The sequence below is a fragment of the Neovison vison genome, chromosome 11, assembly GCF_020171115.1.
Source record: "Neovison vison isolate M4711 chromosome 11, ASM_NN_V1, whole genome shotgun sequence".
Classification (NCBI taxonomy): domain Eukaryota; kingdom Metazoa; phylum Chordata; class Mammalia; order Carnivora; family Mustelidae; genus Neogale; species Neogale vison.
Genome location: NC_058101.1, coordinates 83,037,744 through 83,043,743, shown reverse-complemented (window position 1 = coordinate 83,043,743; position 6,000 = coordinate 83,037,744).

Below are 6,000 nucleotides of genomic sequence, written 5' to 3'. Positions count from 1 at the left end.
TGAGCATGGAACATTTTTCCATTTCTTTGTGTCTTCCTCAATTTCTTTCATGAGTACTTTATAGTCTTCTGAGTATAGATTCTTAGCCTCTTTGGTTAGGTTTATTCCTAGGTATCTTATGGTTTGGGGTACAATTGTAAATGGGATTGACTCCTTAATTTCTCTTTCTTCTGTCTTGTTGTTGGTGTAGAGAAATGCAACTGATTTCTGTGCATTGATTTTATATCCTGACACTTTACTGAATTCCTGTACAAGTTCTAGCAGTTTTGGAGTGGAGTCTTTTGGGTTTTCCACATAGAGGATCATATCATCTGCGAAGAGTGATAATTTGACTTCTTCTTTGCCAATTTGGATGCCTTTAATTTCCTTTTGTTGTCTGATTGCTGAGGCTAGGACTTCTAGTACTATGTTGAATAGCAGTGGTGATAATGGACATCCCTGCCGTGTTCCTGACCTTAGCGGAAAAGCTTTCAGTTTTTCTCCATTGAGAATGATATTTGCGGTGGGTTTTTCATAGATGGCTTTGATGATATTGTGGTATGCGCCCTCTATTCCTACACTTTGAAGAGTTTTGATCAGGAAGGGATGCTGTACTTTGTCAAATGCTTTTTCAGCATCTATTGAGAGTATCATATGGTTCTTGTTCTTTCTTTTATTGATGTGTTGTATCACATTGACTGATTTGCGGATGTTGAACCAACCTTGCAGCCCTGGAATAAATCCCACTTGGTCGTGGTGAATAATCCTTTTAATGTACTGTTGAATCCTATTGGCTAGTATTTTGGTGAGAATTTTTGCATCTGTGTTCATCAAGGATATTGGTCTATAGCTCTCTTTTTTGATGGGATCCTTGTCTGGTTTTGGGATCAAGGTGATGTTGGCCTCATAAAATGAGTTTGGAAGTTTTCCTTCCATTTCTATTTTTTGGAACAGTTTCAGGAGAATAGGAATTAGTTCTTCTTTAAATGTTTGGCAGAATTCCCCCAGGAAGCCGTCTGGCCCTGGGCTTTTGTTTGTTTGGAGATTTTTTTTTTTTTTTTGACAGAGAGAGATCACAAGTAGGCAGAGAGAGAGAGGAGGAAGCAGGCTCCCCGCTGAGCAGAGAGCCTGATGCGGAACTCGATCCCAGGACCCTGAGATCATGACCTGAGCCGAAGGCAGCGGCTTAACCCACTGAGCCATCCAGGCGCCCTGTTTGGAGATTTTTAATGACTGTTTCAATCTCCTTACTGGTTATGGGTCTGCTCAGGCTTTCTATTTCTTCCTGGTTCAGTTGTGGTAGTTTATATGTTTCTAGGAATGCATCCATTTCTTCCAGATTGTCAAATTTGTTGGCGTAGAGTTGCTCATAGTATGTTCTTATAATAGTTTGTATTTCTTTGGTGTTAGTTGTAATCTCCCCTCTTTCATTCATGATTTTATTTATATGGGTCCTTTCTCTTTTCTTTTTGATAAGTCTGGCCAGGGGTTTATCAATTTTATTAATTCTTTCAAAGAACCAGCTCCTAGTTTTGTTGATTTGCTCTATTGTTTTTTTGGTTTCTATTTCATTGATTTCTGCTCTGATCTTTATGATTTCTCTTCTCCTGCTGGGCTTAGGGTTTCTTTCTTGTTCTTTCTCCAGCTCCTTTAGGTGTAGGGTTAGGTTGTGTACCTTAGACCTTTCTTGTTTCTTGAGAAAGGCTTGTACCGCTCTATATTTTCCTCTCAGGACTGCTTTTGTTGTGTCCCACAGATTTTGAACTGTTGTATTTTCATTATCATTTGTTTCCATGATTTTTTTCAATTCTTCTTTAATTTCCCGGTTGACCCATTCATTCTTTAGAAGGATGCTGTTTAGTCTCCATGTATTTGGGTTCTTTCCAAACTTCCTCTTGTGGTTGAGTTCTAGCTTCAGAGCATTGTGGTCTGAAAATATGCAGGGAATGATCCCAATCTTTTGATACCGTTTGAGTCCTGATTTAGGACCGAGGATGTGATCTATTCTGGAGAATGTTCCATGTGCACTAGAGAAGAATGTGTATTCTGTTGCTGTGGGATGAAATGTTCTGAATATATCTGTGATGTCCATCTGGTCCAGTGTGTCGTTTAAGGCCTTTATTTCCTTGCTGATCTTTTGCTTGGATGATCTGTCCATTTCAGTGAGGGGAGTGTTAAAGTCCCCTACTATTACTGTATTATTGTTGATGTGTTTCTTTGATTTTGTTATTAATTGGTTTATATAGTTGGTTGCTCCCACGTTGGGGGCATAGATATTTAAAATTGTTAGATCTTCTTGTTGGACAGACCCTTTGAGTATGATATAGTGTCCTTCCTCATCTCTTATTATAGTCTTTTGCTTAAAATCTAATTGATCTGATATAAGGATTGCCACTCCTGCTTTCTTCTGATGTCCATTAGCATGGTAAATTATTTTCCACCCCCTCACTTTAAATCTGGAGGTGTCTTTGGGCTTAAAATGAGTTTCTTGGAGGCAACATATAGATGGGTTTTGTTTTTTTTATCCATTCTGATACCCTGTGTCTTTTTATTGGGGCATTTAGCCCATTAACATTCAGGGTAAGTATTGAGAGATATGAATTTAGTGCCATTGTATTGCCTGTAAGGTGACTGTTACTGTATATTGTCTCTGTTCCTTACTTATCTACCACTTGTAGGCTCTCTCTTTGCTTAGAGGACCCCTTTCAATATTTCCTGTAGAGCTGGTTTGGTGTTTGCAAATTCTTTCAGTTTTTGTTTTTCCTGGAAGCTTTTAATCTCTCTTTCTATTTTCAATGATAACCTAGCTGGATATAGTATTCTTGGCTGCGTGTTTTTCTCATTTAGTGCTCTGAAAATATGCCAGCTCTTTCTGGCCTGCCAGGTCTCTGTGGATACGTCAGCTGCCAATCTAATATTTTTACCATTGTATGTTACAGACTTCTTTTCCCGGGCTGCTTTCAGGATATTCTCTTTGTCACTAAGACTTATAAATTTTACTATTAGGTGACGGGGTGTGGGCCTATTCTTATTGATTTTGAGGGGCGTTCTCTGAACCTCCTGCATTTTTTTTTTAAGATTATTTATTTATTTATTTGACAGAGAGAGATTACAAGTGGGCAGAGAGGCAGGCAGAGAGAGAGAGGAGGAAGCAGGCTCCCTGCTGAGCAGAGAGCCCGAAGCGGGACTCGATCCCAGGACCCTGAGATCATGACCTGAGCCGAAGGCAGCGGCTTAAACCACTGAGCTACCCAGGCGCCCCTGAACCTCCTGCATTTTGATGCTCGTTCCCTTTGCCATATTGGGGAAATTCTCCCCAATAATTCTCTCCAGTATACCTTCTGCTCCCCTCTCTCTTTCTTCTTCTTCTGGAATCCCAATTATTCTAATCTTGTTTCATCTTATGGTGTCACTTAGCTCTCGAATTCTCCCCTTGTGGTCCAGTAGCTGTTTGTCCCTCTTTTGCTCAGCTTCTTTATTCTCTGTCATTTGGTCTTCTATATCGCTAATTCTTTCTACTGCCTCATTTATCCTAGCAGTGAGAGCCTCCATTTTTGATTGAACCTCATTAATAGCTTTTTTTATTTCAACTTGGTTAGATTTTAGTTCTTTTATTTCTCCAGAAAGGGCTTTTATATCTCCCGAGAGGGTTTCTCTAATATCTTCCATGCCTTTTTCAAGCCCGGCTAGAACCTTGAGAATTGTCATTCTGAATTCTAGATCTGACATATTACCAATGTCTGTATTGATTAGGTCCCTAGCCTTCGGTACTGCCTCTTGTTCTTTTTTTTGTGGTGAATTTTTCTGCCTTGTCATTTTGTCCAGATAAGAGTATATGAAGGAGCAAGTAAAATACTAAAAGGGTGGCAACAACCCCAGGAAAATATGCTTTAACCAAATCAGAAGAGATCCCAAATTGTGAGGGGAGAGAAAGGGGATAAAAAGAGGTTCAAAAAAAAGAAAGAAAAAAAAAAGGGAATTGGAAAAAGAAAACGAAGAAAGAAAAGTATGAAAAAGAAAAAATATATATATTAGATAAACTAGTTAAAAAACGTTAAAAATGAAAAGCGTAAACGTTAAAAAAAATAAAAAAAATTTTTAAAAATTAAAAAATTTAGCAAAAGTAGAGAAAAAAATGAAAAAGAAAAAAATTACTTTAACTGCAAGACTAAAAAATCACAGGGAGAAAGCCATGAGTTCCGTGCTTTGCTTTCTTCTCCTCTGGAATTCTGCTGCTCTCCTTGGTATTGAAACCGCACTCCTTGGTAGGTGAACTTGGTCTTGGCTGGATTTCTTGTTGATCTTCTGGGGGAGGGGCCTAGTGTAGTGATTCTCAAGTGTCTTTGCCCCAGGTGGAATTGCACCGCTCTTACCAGGGGCCGGGCTGAGTAATCTGCTGGGATTTGCTTTCAGGAGCTTTGTTCCCTGAGCGCTTTCCGTAGAGTTCCGGAGGACGGGAATACAAATGGCGGCCTCCTGGTCTCCGGCCGGGAGGAGCCAAGAGCCCGGGGCCCCACTCCTCAGTGTGCCCTCAGAGAACAGCACCCAGCAACTCCCATCTGCCTGACCTCCGACTGCGCTCCGAGCCCACCGAGCCTGAGACTGGCTCAAGGTAACCCCGAACTGCGAGCTTACTGTCGGCTCTGTCTCTGCAGCCAGCTTTCTTGCTCCAATACCCACAAGCTCTGCGACACTCAGACACCCCAGATCCTTCTGTGACCTTGCAGGACTTGAGGCCACGCTGAACCTGCATGGGCTTCTACCCGGTTTAGCCTCTGGAGCCATGTCCCTCAGCGGAACAGACTTTTAAAAGTCCCGATTTTGTGCTCCGTTGCTCCGCCACTTGCCGGGAGCCGGCCCCTCCCCCCGGAGTCTATCTTCCCGTAGCTTTGGATTCATTTCTCCGCCAGTCCTACCTTTCAGAAAGTGGTTGTTTTTCTGTTTCTAGAATTGCTGTTCTTCTTCTCTTCGATCTGCCGATGGATTTGCAGGTGTTTGCAATCTTTTTTTTTTTTTTAAAGATTTTATTTATTTATTTGACAGAGAGAAATCACAAGTAGATGGAGAGGCAGGCAGAGAGAGAGAGAGGGAAGCAGGCTCCCTGCTGAGCAGAGAGCCCGATGCGGGACTCGATCCCAGGACCCTGAGATCATGACCTGAGCCGAAGACAGCAGCTTAACCCACTGAGCCACCCAGGCGCCCAGGTGTTTGCAATCTTTAGATAAGTTTTCTAGCTGATCTCCTGCTAGCTGAAGTAGTCTCAGCCTGCTACTTCTCCGCCATCTTGACTCCTCCCCCCCAGCTTGATAAGTTCTTTATGGAGATTGGATACTAGCCTTTTATCTGGTAAGACATTTATAAATACCTTCTGCCATTTTATAGGTTGTCTTTTAGTTTTGTTGACTGTTTCCTTTGCTGTACAAAAGATTTCATCTTGACAAAGTTCCAATAGCTCATTTTGGCCTTTGTTTACCTTGCCTTTAGAGATAGATCTAGCAAGAAGTTGCTGAGCTGAGGTCACAGAGGTTGCTGCCTGTGTTCTCCACTAGGATTTTGATGCATTCCTGTCTTACATTTAGGTCTTCCATCCATTTTGAGTCTATTTTTGTGTGGGATGTAAAGAAATGATCCAGTCTCATTCTTTTGCATGTGGCTGTCCAATTTTCCCAATACCCTTTTTGAAAATGTTGTCTTTCCATTGGACATTCTTCCCTGCTTTGTCAAAGATTAGTTGACCACAGAGTTGAGGGTCCATTTCTGGGTTTTCTATTCTTTTTTTTTTTTTTTTTATGATTTTATTTATTTATTTATTTGACAGACAGATATTACAAGTAGGCAAGAAAGGCAGGCAGGGAGAGAGGAAGAAGAAGGCTGCCAAGCAGAGAGCCTGATGCGGGGCTTGATCCCAGGACCCTGAGATCATGACCTGAGCGGAAGGCAGAGGCTTTAACCCATTGAGCCACCCAGGCGCCCCCTGGGTTTTCTATTTTTATTCAATTGATCTGTGTGTCTGTTTTTATG